Raw genomic sequence first — 16,124 nt, 5'->3', positions numbered from 1 at the left:
AAATTGAAAAAAAAATAAAAGGTTTAAATACATTTTTTCTGCAGTATATGAAAATTTACTTCCAATTTATGTCAGTCACTTCAGAAGCCACTAATTTAAAGGGTAACTGGTCAACAAATGTGTTTTTCTTTTTTTCCCATTTTTTAAAATTTAAATTCAATTACTTAACATAAATGTATTATTGGTTTCAGAAGTAGATGTCAGTGATTCATCAGTCTTATATAGTGCCCAGTGCTCATTACATCATGTGCTCCTTAATGTCCATCACCCCATCCTCCCACCTTCCCTCCCCTCCAGCATCCCTCCATTTGTTTCATATGATTGAAAGTTTCTTATGATTTGTCTCCCTCTCTGATTTCATCTTGTTTTATTTTTTCCTCTCTTCCCCTATGATCCTATGTTTTGTTTCTTAAATTCCACATATCAGTGAGATCATATGATAATCATCTTTCTCTGACTGACTTATTTTCCTTAACATAATACCCTCTAGTTCCATCCACATTGTTGCAAATGGCAAGATTTTATTGTTTTGATGGCTGAGTAGTATTCCATTCTATAAATATATTGTTTTGATGGCTGAGTAGTATTCCATTCTATAAATATACCACATCTTTTTTATCCATTCATCTGTCAGTGGACATCTGGGCTTGTTCCCCAGTTTGGCAATTGTGGACATTGCTGCTATAACCATTGGGGGGCAGGTGCCATTAGGATCACTACATCTGTATCTTTGGAAAATATATGCAGTAGTGCACTTGCTAATCATAGGGTAGTTCCATTTTTACCTTTTTGAGGAACCTCCATATGCATATGGCTGCACCAGCTTGTGTTCCCACCAACAGTGTAAGAGAGTTCCCCTGTCTCCAGTTCCTCTCCAACATCTGTCATTTCCTGACTTGTTAATTTTAGCCATTATGACCTGTGTGAGGTGGTATCTCATTGTGGTTTTGTTTTGTATTTCCCTGATGCCAAGTGATGTGGAGCATTTTTTCATGTGTCTCTGGCCATCTGGATGTCTTCTTTGCAGAAATGTCTGTTCATGTCTTCTGCCCATTTCTCGATTGCATTATTTGTTGTTTGGGTGTTGAGTTTGATAAGTTCTTTATAGATTTTAGATACTAGCCCTTTATATGATACATCATTTGCAAATATCTTCTCTCCTTCTGTCAGTTGTCTTTTGGTTTTGTCAACTGTTTCCTTTGCTGTGCAAAAGCTTTTGATCTTGATGAAGTCCAAGTAGTTCATTTTTGCCTCTGTTTCCCTTGCCTTTGGAGACGTGTCTAGCAAGAAGTTGCTACAACTGAGGTCACAGAAGTTGCTGCCCGTGTTCTCCTCTAGATTTTGATGGATTCCTGTCTCACGTTTAGATCTTTCATTCATTTTGAGTCTGTTTTTGTGTATAATGTAAGAAATGGTCCAGTTTTATTCTTCTGCATATGGCTCTCCAATTTCCCCAACACCATTTGTTGAAGAGACTATCTTTTTGCCACTGGACATTCTTGCTTTGTTGAAGATTAGTTGACCATAGAGTTGAGGTTCCATTTCTGGGTTCTCTATTCTGCTCCATTGATCTGTGTCTGTTTTTGTGCCAATACCATACTGTCTTGATGATTGCAGCTTTGTAATAGAGCTTTAAGTCTGGATTGTGATGCCGCCAATTTTGAACAAATGTGTTTTTCAATAAATTATTATGTAATGTTTGGAATGGGTCACAAAGGTGACAGAAAATAAAGATTGAAATTTAAAATCCATGCATCAAAGAGGTTTATTAATTTCAGGATCTAATTTTTACAATTCTTCTAGTGTTTTTATCAAAGATTTTTATTTGAGGGAGTAAAAGCACATGTAGGAGCTGGGGCTGGAGGTGGAGGGAATGAGGGGCAAAAGGAGATGGAGAAGCAGACTCCCTGCTGAGCAGGGAGCCCGATGCAGAACTCAATCCCAGGACCTTCGGATCATGACCCCAGCCCAAGGCAGCCACTTAACCAATAGAGGCACTCAGGCACCCCTCTTGTAGTGTTTTGTTTTGTTTTGTTTTAATTACAACTAATCAGTTGGGTTCCTTCATGATTTCTGTATTTTGTTTTTAAATCTTTACTACTAAGTAATTCTTCACACCTATGTAAGTACTTTCCTCTGGATAATATATGATCTTTATTCCCAATGAATGTGAAATTAATATCAATATAATATTTATTATCTATTCATTTTGATACTGGCTTTTGAAAAGCTATCTTTAGAAGCTGTACAATACTTATGATCATATGAATAGAACATATAAATCTTAATGATCATCTTGCTGCAAATTATCAGAATAATTATCACTTTTATGTTCCTCATTAATTATTTGAATTTCAACATGAGTGGTCCTCATGCTTTCTTCTTTTATGAATGTATGATTAGAATGAAATAAGGATTCCAGCTTATGTAATGGTCAAAGCCACTAGCATGTTCTTTTTAGAGATAAGTGAAAATACTCACCACATTCATCTCATCTCCTAACTACAGACACTGTTTGTCCTGTATGCTTTCAGAGTGGCTCCAACTGTGTATTTTGAGGGAACATTGTGGAGAATATTTTATTCTTTCTCTTTTTAATGATTTTATTTATTTATTTTAGAGAGAGAGTGTGTGGGGAAGGGCAGAGAGAGAGAGGAAGAGAAGCAGACTCCCCACTGAGCACAGAGCCCAACATGGGTCTCCATCTCCAAGCCTGAGATCACGACCTGAGTGGAAATCAAGAGTCAGACATTTCATTGCCCGATCCACCCAGAAGCCCTGGAAATATTTTATTCTTTCTAATTTACTCAACAACTACTTCCAAAGGGAGAAAATGCCATTCTGCCCATGTGCCTAAATGAAAAAGGTTACCTAATAAGCTTGCACAAAGGAATCCCACCACCCATGCTTCCAGTTACCAAATATCCAGTGAATTTTCTTCCTAAACACAAAATGCATTCACTCCTCCCCAAAAGACACAGCCCTGGTGCTTCCTCCAGTCCCGACCTCCAGTTGGATGCTCAGTTGTCCCTGCAGCGGGTCCAGATGGGGGTCTTCATGACAGAAACCTCTGGCCCCCACACCAGTGCCGAGTCATGGCGTGAGACAGGATCAACATCGGTGCAGAGGCCCCCTGCTATGTGTGGATGGGGTCTTTTACTTGATTAGGTGCCAGTGTTTCTCCCTGAGGGGCGTCACCAGTACATTATAACCTGAAACCCATGATCTTCTGGGAGTTCCCTGAATTCTGTCACCTGCTTTTACTCCACATCTGAAGTAAACCTGGGAGTACATACCTTCTTTATGAGCTGAGCAGTGTTCTCAGACGGCTTTCTGCTCTATGAACTCAGGTGTGGTATACAAACTACAAAGCCACTCAATTCACTGCTTTTAGAGCAGCTTCCTTTTTTTTTTCATAGTGTAACTCTTTTTAAATTAAAGTGATTTTACTTAGTTCCATGTGCCAATACTTATGTCCGCATTTCCTTCCTAGAAAAGCTTCCCTTGAACTCTAAGCTTCCTGCTGTTTCTTGTTCAGACCTTGAGTGGTCAGGTTTGGGAGGAGAACCAGACCCTTGGTATCTTCTCCCAAAGCCATTTCTCCAAGTGAACAGACACACTGGGCATCACACCCAGTGACCCAGCCTTTTTCGATCTGGAAAGGCTCCAATATTTTGGATACATATCTATTTCCTTTTAGCCCTTTTATGTGCAAACTGACCAATTCATTTCCTTAATACCTTGCCAAATTCAGCTACAGCCACTAACACCTGCTATCAGTATTGTATTTCCAACCCCTCTCCACACTTCATTGAATTTTCTAATGCCATCACCAAGTTATCGCAGGTGATATTTTAGCCAAATAGTTCACCACTGCGTGATGGATCAACATTTTTCCGATGTTCCTTGATCGTTTCCTTATCCCTTGCTGACTGACCACCAAGACAATGACACCATTTTTTTATGTGTGATAGCATCACCCCACTTCTATTTTTTTTGTCCATCTTTTTTTAAAATTAGGAAACACTGGGTATGTAGCCATTAAAATCCCCAAATCTCAGTGCTTTCACCCATCAAAACATTTTTTCATGTACCTGGGGATCTGTAGAATGGCTCTGTTAATCATCACATCAGAAATCGAGACTTACACAAGCACTATTTTGTTACTCGCGTTTATATCACTGCATCAATGGGAAGGGAACAGAAAGAATTGTACACCTACCTAGCTCTTACAGCTTTCATACACAAGTATCACAAGGAATTTCTACTCATAATTCACTGTTTAAACCAGTGACTAAACCAGATGTTAATGGTACAAGGAAGTGCCATCATACTATAAGCCCTAAGGGAAAAGAACTAAAAAATTCAGCGAATAGCGTTAATGTTTGTTACAGAGGGAGCAACTGATGGCAAAGGGAAAACGTTAGAATGCTGTTTTCTGAAAGATAGGATAATAAAATACAGAAATATTAGGAAGTACGAAGAGGCTTAAAATGGGAACTAGAACAACAGCCTCAGTTCAAGGCGCTAAAGTGTTTCCTATGGATTATATGTGGGCATGATTGCTCTGAGAAGGTCCCGAAGAAGCTTTTACCTTAGTCCAGCAGTGATAAAGAAACAAAGAACTGTAGCAGTGGAAATGGGGGGGAAGTAATTTGTAAGAAATATTTTAATTTTACATTTGACAGTATCATATCTATAGATAAGATTTCCTTGACCACACTAAAAAAGCTGCCACCAGTGCCTGACTCTACGACCTAGAGGAATACTTTCTGCTACTGCCTTGCCTATTTCCATTAGAATGTGAGCAAGACAAAGAGAAACAGAGACTTTATTTATCCCCAGGACCTTAAATGGTGCTGTCCATCTAATGCAGACCAAAAATTACCAGTTGCTTGATTGGATTGAATGATATGAGATGAAAGGCATGGAAGGAAGTCGAAGATGACCCCTAGTTTTGTTCAACAGGTTGAGTAAGAAATAACTGCCTCTTGTTGAGCCACTCTGCTTCTGTAAAAATCACGAAGACACCCCCCCGCCCCGCCCCTGGCAGTCAGCTGTCAGCAGGGATCAGAAGACTATCTGTGAGCTCAGCATGAGACCACCCATGGAGGACTTAATCTGCAGTCATGAGGAAATACCTCACTGATTTGGGAATAAGTTTGCCCTTCTGCAGACTCCACCTTCATCAACGGGAGCCACCAGAAGGCTCAGAACACTGTGCTCCAAAAAAGACCTCCCATCCCTGTCTCCCTTCACCACCCTCTGTGTCACCATACTATCCGCCTGGGGGTCTCAGGACTTAAGTCAACATGCCCTTTATCATTGTCATGGTAGTTACCACGAGAAGCTCATACTCCTGGGTCATCTCCCATCTCCAGAATCTAACCCCCATGGAGCTCTGTATATGGCACTGCTGACTTCTCACTGACCTGCACAAACCCTATTACCCTTTCTTTATGTCACTAAATTCTTGATCTCACTTCCCCTTCCAGCTACCGAGCCGTCTCTCTTCTTCCCTTTATAAAACATAAACGAAAACCTTGTGAATAGTTTTATATTTACCCATGTTCCAACTCTAATGCATGTCTCTTCTGTCCCATTTTTTCTTGCACATACTTGATTCGTCTTTTATTTCTGCCCATCTAACAAGAACTCGTCTTATTAAGGTAATGAATATCCTCCACATTGGTAAATCTTATAGTTGGTTTTTAAACCTCATTTTACTTGAGTTTGCTAGTATTTAAAACAGTTGGTCACGTGATATTGTGGTTTAGATTTGCATTTCCCTGATGAGTAGTGATGTTGAGCACCCTTTCATGTATCCGTTGGCCATTTGGATGTCTTCTTTGAAAGAATGCCCATTCAGGCCCTTTGCCCGTTTTTTTATAATTGGGTTATCTGTTTTGTTGCTCTTGATTTGTATCAGTTCCTTGAATATTTTGGATATTAGCCAATAGGATATGTGGTTTGCAAACTTTATTTTCCATTCTGTAGGTTGCCTTTTCCTCTTGTTGATGATTTTCTTTGTTATGCAGAAGCTTTTTAATTTTATGTAATTCCACGTTTTAATTTTTATTTTGTTGCCTGTGATTTTGGTGTCAAATCCAGAAAGTCATTGCCAAAACCAGTGTCAAGGAGCTTACCCTTTCCGTTTTCCTCTAGGGGTTTCATGGTCTCAGGTTTACCTTCAAGTCTTTAATTCATTTGGAATTGATTTTTGTGTAAAGTGTAAGACTGTGATGCATTTTTATTGTTTGCCTATGGATACCCAGTTTTCTTAACACCATTAATTGAAGAGACTATCCTTTCCCCATTGTATATTTTTGGTGCCTTTGTAGAAAATTAATCAACCATATATATGCGGAGCAAGAGATAAAAAATTCCGGCCAGGATGTGGAGAAAAGGGAACCTTTGTACACTGTTGGTGGGAATGTAAATTGGTGCAGCCACTATGAAAGAGTCTGGAGATTCCTCAAGAAATTAAAAGTAGAACTACCATATGATCCAACAATTTCAGTTCTGGTTATATATCTAAAGGAAGAGGAATCATTATCTTAAAGAGATATCTGTGTTTCCATGACCATTGCAGCATTATTCACAGTAGTCAAAGTATGGAAAAAACTCAAGTGTCCATTAAGGGATGAATGGATAAAGAAAATGTCACACACACACACACAGTGGAGTATTATTCAGGCTTAAAAAGCAGAAGGAAATCCTGTCCTTTGTGACAACATGCCCAGACCTTGAGGGTATTATGCTGAATGATACAAGTCAGAGAAAGACAAATACTTCATCATATTATTCTATGTGGAATTAAAAAATTCTATGTGGGGAGTGGGAGAAATGATGAGAAGTTGTTAAAATGGTAGAAACTTTCAGTTATAAGATGAATAAGTTCTGGGGATCTAATGTACAACATGGTGACTATAGTTGATAATACCAGATTGTACATTTGAGATACACTAACAGAGTAGAACTTCAGTATTCTCACACACACAAAATAAAACATATTAATTAAAGATGATGGATACATTAATTAATTTGACTGTAGGGATTCTTTCACAATGTATGCACATATCAAAAGGTTGCATTGAACACTTTATATATATTACAATTTTATTTGTCAGTTAGACTTCAGTAAAGCTGAAAAGAACAATAAAACGATCCTTGGCTTCTTGAAACCCTTTTTGTTCTTGTTTCCAGTGTATAATATACACTTTCTTATTTCTTCCTCAGATGTCTGTTACTCTAAGCCTTCCTTCCTCCTCTTATCCCAGATCTCTAATTCTGGGACAGTCCAAGCCATAGTCCTTAGAGGTCTTCTCTTTTTCTGTCTGTGCAAACTAATTGGTGGTCTCATGTGGACACGTGGTTTCAAGTAACATCCACATGCTCTTCTCCCTACATTTATACATCTAATCTGAAGCTTCAGCCCGAACACCAAGGTCATATATCCAACTTCCCACTCATCTACCCACTTCTGCTATCTACCAAGCATCTGAAAGTTTTTTCTAAACCTGAGCTCTTGTTTTCTTCCAAATCTGCCTCCCACAGCCTTCACCATGTCACCCGAAGACAGCTCTGTCCTCCCCGTGGCAGAGGCAAAAAAATATCGTGCTCATCCTTACCTTCTCCCTTTCCCTCATTCCTGACTGTTGCAAGCTTGCAAACATCATGGGTTCTCGCGAAGAAATCCCAAATCTGCACAGTTCTCAACCCCTCTGTGCCCACTCTCCTAGATTTTAGTCCAAGCCACCGTGATTCGTTTGCCTCTTTATCCATGGCCACTGCTTCTCTCTGCTGCTTTCTACCTCTTTCTTTATGACAGTTGTAGTTTCTTACTTTGGTCAACACCTCTTGATAAATTCTCATTTGAGTCTGTTCTGCCTTTGACACCTTGCAGTTCGTTTTCCACCTCTGAGGTTTTTTCGTCTTTTTCTTCCACTTCTTTTCTAGATTCATTCCACTCTTTATTTCTCCTGTTTCTTATTCATTTCCATTCTTAGTTTTTGAATTTCTAATTCAAGCTGATTGCTTATATCCACAAATGCTTGCTTGAATATATTCCATTCTTTCTGGAGTGTGCACGTAAACGGTTTTCTTCTGCTTCGTGTTACCATTTTTGATGAGTGGGGCAAGGTGAAAGGTGGTTTTCCTAAAGTGATTTGAACTTGTATGAATTTTCATTTCTTGAATGCCTGCAGCAGTTCTTCATGGACTTATTTCCTTTGCTGGTTCTTCTGACCGAGTGTTTTTAACAGACCTGGTTTAATTCAACACTTTTCTGTTAGTGTAAGGAGGTCTAGGTAGTGTTTCAAGGATTTTGTTTGCATTGGTGGTAGAGAAGGGATTGTGAGTTCTCTGATATTGTGGCAACATTTTGACTTACAAGATCCTAAATTTTCTACTTTTTTTCTTCTTTTTTCCTTTACTACCAAGTTCCTGCAGGGTACGTCCTCCTTCCTTTTGCCTTCATTCTCCCTCAGAGTCATGAAACTAGAAGACTGTCCCTAAAAATTACTCTGGCCCCTGTCAACCCAGTGTGGGCCTTTAATCATATGTGCCTGCTATTTGGCATCTGGTTCCTAACTTCACACACCCTTTCACATGCCTTCCTTATAGATCGTGTACCCATCTACCCAGGCCTCTCTTAGTGTCTGTAGATCCACAATGGATGTCATCTCTCTGATGGTGACTCCATCTCTCCCTCAAAGCCTCCTCTATTTGCCTTGTTGGGGTTTTTGCTTAGCTCTAGTAGCATCTGTGTTCTCTGTCTTGAGACTTCATTACCCCAACTTTAATAATTAGGAAATCCTTAATTTCTTAAGCTATAAGTAAATCTAATCACATTGTGCTTATGTATATATCTATTTGTATGTTTGTATGTATATTTCTAATTTTTTATGGATCAAATTCCATTAAATTAATTTGTTTGCTTGGAGGTTTGCCTAGTAGAGAGGAATAGACTGTTTGGCCTTTGTGTTGGTTTTGGTCTTCAGTGACTAACATATCAAATCACCACACACAGCAGCTTGAAACAATACAAATGTACTATCTCACATTTTTGAAGAGCAAAAGTGCAACACGACTCTCACTTGGCAAAAAGCAAGGTGTCAGCAAGGCTGTGTTCCTTTCTAGAAGCTCTGGGGGTGCCTACACTTCTAGGCTTACTGCGATTATAGGCCAAACTCAGTTCCATACTCAATATGAGCTCTTGCCAAATGCTTTAGTAATAAACTTGGCTGTATAGATAGAAAGTTTTAGATCCCTATATGATTTTAGACTGTAGTCTTAAAAAACCATAACACTGGCAACATTTTCATATACCAACACATAGCTCTTCTCTTATTTCGTTTTTCTTACCACTCCCAAGCACCTCATGATTGTTACAGAGAAAGGAATTGCTTTTAGGCCTTATGAGAACACCACTAAGATGACATCTCTTGACAACATCTCTTTCTCAAAAAGTTCCCTGCTTCCTAATTGTTCTTGTGAAAAGCTTAAAATGTGTGTATCAAATATTCTGTTGGTATCCATTAAGAATTCTGCAGATGGGAAAGTATTCTGTCCTGATGCTGGCTTTCCATCACAGAAATGCACTTATTCTCAAACTGGGCTTAAGATTCTTTTTAATCCTGTTTTCTTGTAATATGTAACGTCCTGTTTCCAGCTTTACATCACACACACACACACACACACACACACACACAGGAGTATACCATCATTTTCAGACTATTTGTGTTGATTTGTGTTCTTTCTTATATTCTCTGAATTGTTTTTAAGCCCTTGTGTCATTTACTAACCTCTACATTAAAGCATTCGGCAACAAATTCCTGCCAGGCTGAAGAGCAGCGCGTTTGATGATTCTGTCCTTTGCTGCTATTTGTTACTTTGCAGGCTGGACAAGAGCACTTTTCTCTTTAGCCACATCTAAAAGCCTAACCTTACGCCTCCAAATCACAAACAGAGAGAAATAGCAGGCAAAGGCATTCTATTCTGAATTCAAAATTTTGATGTATCAAACTGCCGTGAAATAAAGGAAAATAAGTTATGATTGTGTGCATGAAAGATGGAAATAGCTAAAATAATAACTCATTTCCTTGGTTCTAAGTTGACCTTTATGCAGATTCCATCTCCGTATCTCTCAAATTTTGATCGAGTGTTTATCACATATAGAATCAGAGGGATTTGTACCAGACTGCCATCCTGGTATAAATACCACTAATAAGGTCAAAGAAAAAGACAACTTAATAAAATCAGAAACATTTCGAACGGGAGATATTTTAGAATTACTGATGTTCCGTAGAGAACACTATTGGCTATTTCTCCCTTCCCCTGCCTAATCAAAGATGTGTTTTATCTAGATAAGCCAGCCGTGAATAACAAAGTTATAATCTTCCCTTAAGTGGGGATGAATAAAGACTTAAAAACAACCGGCAAGTGACTACTGCCCAAATTATCTGCATTTGGTTCTAGAATAGTACATCTTAAATTTCTGGGAAATAACTGAAAATCCCATCTGTTTACTTATTCCACATTTATTCATTAGTTTCCACATCGAGGTGCCGTGCCAAGACCTAGAGCCGACTGAATCAATCTGTCCCACACTCCCAATATCTTAAATATGCTGATGAGAAGGCAGACAGACAACTCGTGATATATAGGGGGTACGCAAAATGTGTGTCCAGAGCGCTGTGCACATAGAGGGGAATGGTGTCCCATCCAGACATAGGTCTGATGGAGCTAAACTTGAGGATATCCAATTCAAGAACAAGTTTTAAAGGATTATAGGGTGTGAGGGAGTATGGAAGGGGCAAATGAGGGCACTTCAGGGAAAGGGAATAAATGCACTTGCTACTCAGAAAACTAAAAGTTCTTCAGTCTTGAAACTGATCAGTTCTACCAATCTGACTCCGGCGAATCAAGCTTTTTTCTGTGACCTGAAAACAGAGACACATATTTGTGGAAACACATGGTTTCTTGTCTTCCTACTGCAGAAAAAAGTGAAGAGAAAAAGAAAAGTTCAAAAATATCAACAAGGCCAGTTAAGGAACAAGTAGGTGCCAATTTTCAAGAATGAAAATCATTATCAAAACATCCTATGTTTTAACAGTTCTATACATTTCCAATAGCAGTTTGAGCGGTGTTTATATTCTTTAAGCATGAGTCTGGTGAGGAGACATTTTTCCTCAATTTCCAGCAAAGCATGTATTTAAAAGGGCTTTAATAAATATAAAAACAACACTTATTACCAAATCATAGCAAATCTGCACAGAAGATAAGAATTAGATATAATACTTAAGGATTACTGGTTTTCGTGAAGACGTGAGGATTATTTTACTTACATTTTCCTAAGATTATTAAGAAAAGCTAAACCCAGTGAGGACTAAATGCAATACTTTATTATTTCCATACAAAACTAGCTGTGAATCTTGCAGTAAATTAACATGAACTTGATTTAATGTTATTTTTTAGGTTTTATTTTATTTAGTGCTATATGACTTTGACAAATAGCCTATTTTCTGTAAATGTGATGAAAAATTTTTCACTGTTTTCTGTGTATGTGATGAATAATTTTTCCAAAATATAGCCTATTTTGGATTGTTTAACTTTCATATCATTAACCTAAGGCCTAAATTTAGTGAAAGTAATAAAGCTTGACTTTAATCATTTATTCAGTAGGCATTAATTAAAGGTCTGCTATGTAAAGACCTCTTCTCATACAAAAGGATACTGCTTTTCTCTCCCTAGGATTCTGTGAAGGAAGGATGCTTCTCAAGGAGGGGCCTCCTCCTTTCACTGTATTGCTATTTTGCACTTTCGCCTGATCTTTTTCCCAAAAATCACTAAACCCGTTTGTCTCATAATGCACTCGTTTAGCTCAGTCTCTTTTCTCCATTTGACTGGTTATCTCCAAACATCTTCCAATTTTTTCTTTTGGAAGTTACCAAACTTCTTCGTTTAACTAATTTTATACATAAGGAAAACATTATTTGGGTGTCAGTTCTAGAGAAAAAGTACTTACCAGAATTAAAAATTTGAGCATACCTGCAAGCTATGTGAAAAAGACATCTTAAAGAAAAAGCACTTCCCATCATGAAGAGAAAACGTAGAAAGCATCACAGAACACTCTTGTGCCTGTATTTCTCTTTAAAGAAATTTAATTATTTTTTTAAATTTATTTGAGAGAGAGAGAGAGTGCACTTAGGGGGACGGCGAGGGACAAGCGGAGTCCCCACTGAGTGGGGAGCCCTACATGGGCTAAATCCCAACCCCCCCCCATCAGAGCATAGATGGAAATCAAAAGTAGGAAGCTCAACCAACTGAGCCATCCAGGTGCCCCTAAAGAAATTTAATTATTTAGTCACTACATGTAGGTACAAGTTTGAAAGATAAAATGAAAGACAAAAGGCACGGAGTCTGTGGGAAAATAAGACATCTTACAGTGCAGCGGGTTTAGATGATTGCATTTGTATTTAATCTCCTCTGTTCTGCAAAAATAAAATAGAGGAATAAAAGATGGAAGATGATTCAGAGATAAACACTAGTTAAGTAATGATGGGACAAAATAAATTAACATACCATAAAAGATTAAAGGACTTCGATACATAGTTTTCCTAAGAAAGAACAAATAAAAAGCATAGGCATAATTATTTGAAAGGTGACTATTAAAAAACAGGTTTAAAAAAAATAGAAATTATTATATCATACCTAAACAAATTCAGGTTATTTGGGACAAAACTATTCAATCAAGTATGCAGATTACAAAGCTTAGTGCTTTTGAGATAAAGGCTTGGGCTGATCTCATTGAACTCAATAGTACCCCAGCCCGCCCTTTCCCCCGGAGGGTACATTCGAAGACCCCAGTGGATGCCTGAAACCAGGGGTAGAGCCAAACCCTATCAGACTGGGGTTTTTTCCTATACACACACACTCATGATAAGGTTTTATTTACAAATTAGGCACAGTAAGAGATGAACAACAACAATGATAAAATAAACCACGGTACTCTAACGAAAGTTACGTGAGTGTGGGTGAGTGTGGCGTCTCTCCAGACACCGCGTGCAGTACTCGCCCTCGTGATGGGGGGGATGAGACTCGGCCCGTGGTAAGAGGCGGGGACGTGAGCGACGTCGGCGTCGTGGCATGGGTTCGGCTACTGGGACCTCCTGGTTTGTATCAGAGGAGGATCCGCCGGTTCCAGCCGCGTTCGGGTGACCGGAGCCGTGGATCGGGGGTCACTGGCGCACCGCAGCGCCGCGGGGAGAGGGACGGTGCGGGGTCCGGGTGCGCTGCGTCCGCTCGGGCTGTCCCGGGACGCTCGTGAGGTCCCAGGAGGCGCCTTTCGGCCTGGGCCCCGGCACCTCCCCAGCAGCGTCGTCCCTCTAGCACACTCACACAAGCACATTCCCACACGCACACCCGGCCGCACACATTCTCTCGCACGCGGCCGCGTTCGTACACACACCGTCCCAAGTACCCGCACGCGCTGAAACACACGCGCTCGTATTCACGCTGTCACCGACTCACACACACTAACACCTCCTCGCCAGCCAACACACGCATTCACGCACTTACTGCCACACACTCACGTGCACACCCACACTCGCACACGGACACGTCCCCTCCCCTTCTCCCTGCTTGTCCGGCTCGTCCCTGACCACATTCCTCCCAGGCTGCTCGGCCTGGACCGCAGCTCCCGGGTCCCACGAGCCGAGCCCGGAGCCCTGCGGGGCACCGCGTCCTGAGCGCACCGGCCCACCCCACCGGCCGAACGCTGCCGACGACGGAAACTGGGTGTTGTTCATATAACCTCCGAGCACAGAACAGGGCCTCGTTTGTAGCGAGTTCATGGTAAGTTTTTGTTAGAGGAATGAACTTCTGCTGGTACTAAATTGCCAGGATCCCTCCCTCTCTCTGTTTCTGTCTCTCTTTCTGAAATTGTTTACAGTTTTCCTTCATGTGACTATATATTCTCTACTTTTACTCCTTTTGCTACTTCTATTCCTACATGCTACTGCACTATTAAAACACTGAAGTATTGCGATTCTTAGGATTTGATGCAAAAGACATTTTTAACCTGCCTGTGAAAAACCCAGGAACACTCCTCATTTCTGCCACAGGACACTCCCTCGTTCTTACGCAAATGCCCCACTGAGTTCTCCCTGAGAGCGGGAGCTCTAGCCTCACAGAATCCCTTTACTGGATGGTTATTTTCTGTGTCTTATTGAATCCTAGGACAAAAGAATTAATAGAAATGAGTGCCATGTTTCTGAAACTTCTGAGCATGCGCTGACTTTGTATTTCAAGGGAACACTGGCCCAAAGGTGTCTGTCATAGTTCACATTTTTATTCTGACCCCAAGCAGCATCCTAGGTATTCTCAGCTCTATCTATGGAATATCAGAAATACCATCAGGTTGAGTCGTGCAGAGGAGATGTTAATTGCATATGATTTTCCTGATGGTTTAAAATAATGCGGTCCCAAGAAATATTCAAGACATAAAAAATGTGAAAAAGGAGAAATGCAGTCATATTATCTCCCTTCACAGAAACATCAAGGATGTCTAGAGACACGGCATGGAAATTGGCTTGAGATTTTGATTTGTTGTTGGAAAAGCTTTCCAAACTTTTATAAATCTTATAAATCAAAACTCCTCTATCTGACGAAAATAATTTTCAATACAGTGCTGCCGCTGCTCCTGTAAAATTTTCTCGGGAGGGCTGGCATTCCCTCACTAGAGAAGATTTTCCGTGGAAACCTGTGAGCCCCAGCCAGTGCCCCGTCTGTGTATCAGTGGCCTTGTGATCGGAAAGGGTTCTTTTCTAGATTCCCAAGGAAAGGCCGAAGCAGCCAGACCTAGGTTCTGATTCCACCTGAACAGGAGGCCAGGCTCACCGAGAACCTACTTCCTCCTGGCCCCAGGTGGATGGTGTGTCTAGAACCACGGAGAGGCTGCGTCATAAAACATGGGAACTGCATCTTACGTAAAGAAACACCTTTCGTGCCTCGAGCATGGGAACTACTGTTTTCATTAGAATAGTACCCTGTAGAGGACTAAGTGCTCTTTTTCTTTTTTTTCTAACAGCATTTTATGGTCTTGATAAAACTAGATAGAAATAAATGACAAATTTGGCTTGACATCTCATTGATCAAACCTAGTTTTGACGCTAAGATAGTGTGACTGAGCCCAGGAAGAAAACATTACCCAGGTTTGATGGTGTCGACCATGGAGCAGAACAGTTGGTATTCAAACCCCCAGAGTCAAGAAAACCTGTCACAGATGACTTTTTATGGGGAGTTTAAAATGCCAAGGCAAAGGTTGGAATGTCATCCGCGGAGAGTAACAAGAGATTTGAAGGAAGTCTATATTAAACTCTTCTAGTACAGATTTATGCTACGTGGAAAAGTCAGAAATTTCTCTGGGCAGGTGTCAATGGAAAGTTCTCATCCAAATTCTGGGCAGCAGTTTTGGGGCTTGGCCCAAAATTGTCAACCTCATACCCTTTTTCGGATTCTTCATATGATAGTATCTACAGGATCTGGGCTGCAATTCCCGTCTTGGTGCTGACCAGTGATATGGGACCCACGTGTGACACTGCTTACCCACCTCACCCACACAGGGCTTATATAAGAATCAAATTCGCTTATGTTTGTGGAAGTGTGAGATACTACAAGATTTTGTGTAGGTGTAAGATGTTCTAATGTTTCGAGCAAAGAATAAACTTGCGAATATAAAGAAGTTGGAAGATAACCAATATCTTAGGTAACTAGAGTTTTCCAAAGGGGAAAATTACTTTGAATATCCTACTCCAATTTTTTTTAAAGAGGACCATTTTCGATGTTTACAGAAGAGAGGTTAGCACATTCTCATGCTGATCTTTGACTCATTGCGGTTCAGAATGAAGGAGCAGAGCCTCAACGCACACAGAGCTAAGTCACGTTCTGGAAAGCATTCGCTCGTTTATCTTAGTCTGACATTTCTCAAGTATTTATTTACATATTTTTATTTTATATTTAATTAATTTTTCTGATACTTGCCCTCCAAAAATTAAATCAATCTAAAATATTCTAGATAGTAAACAATATTCTCAGACTATTATTTGTAAATAATATAAAAT

General features: G+C 40.0%; 1 protein-coding gene across 1 annotated transcript in view; it reads left to right on the top strand.

The window, feature by feature from the left end:
• The window catches only part of DOK6 (docking protein 6), a 374,630-nt gene that overhangs the window by 186,030 nt on the left and 172,476 nt on the right, over positions 1–16,124 (top strand). The window lies entirely within an intron of this gene.

This window comes from Martes martes, assembly GCF_963455335.1.
Source record: "Martes martes genome assembly, chromosome: 13".
NCBI classification, from domain to species: domain Eukaryota; kingdom Metazoa; phylum Chordata; class Mammalia; order Carnivora; family Mustelidae; genus Martes; species Martes martes.
Note: the sequence above shows the minus strand (reverse complement) of the source record. Positions and strands in the feature narration are given on the sequence as shown.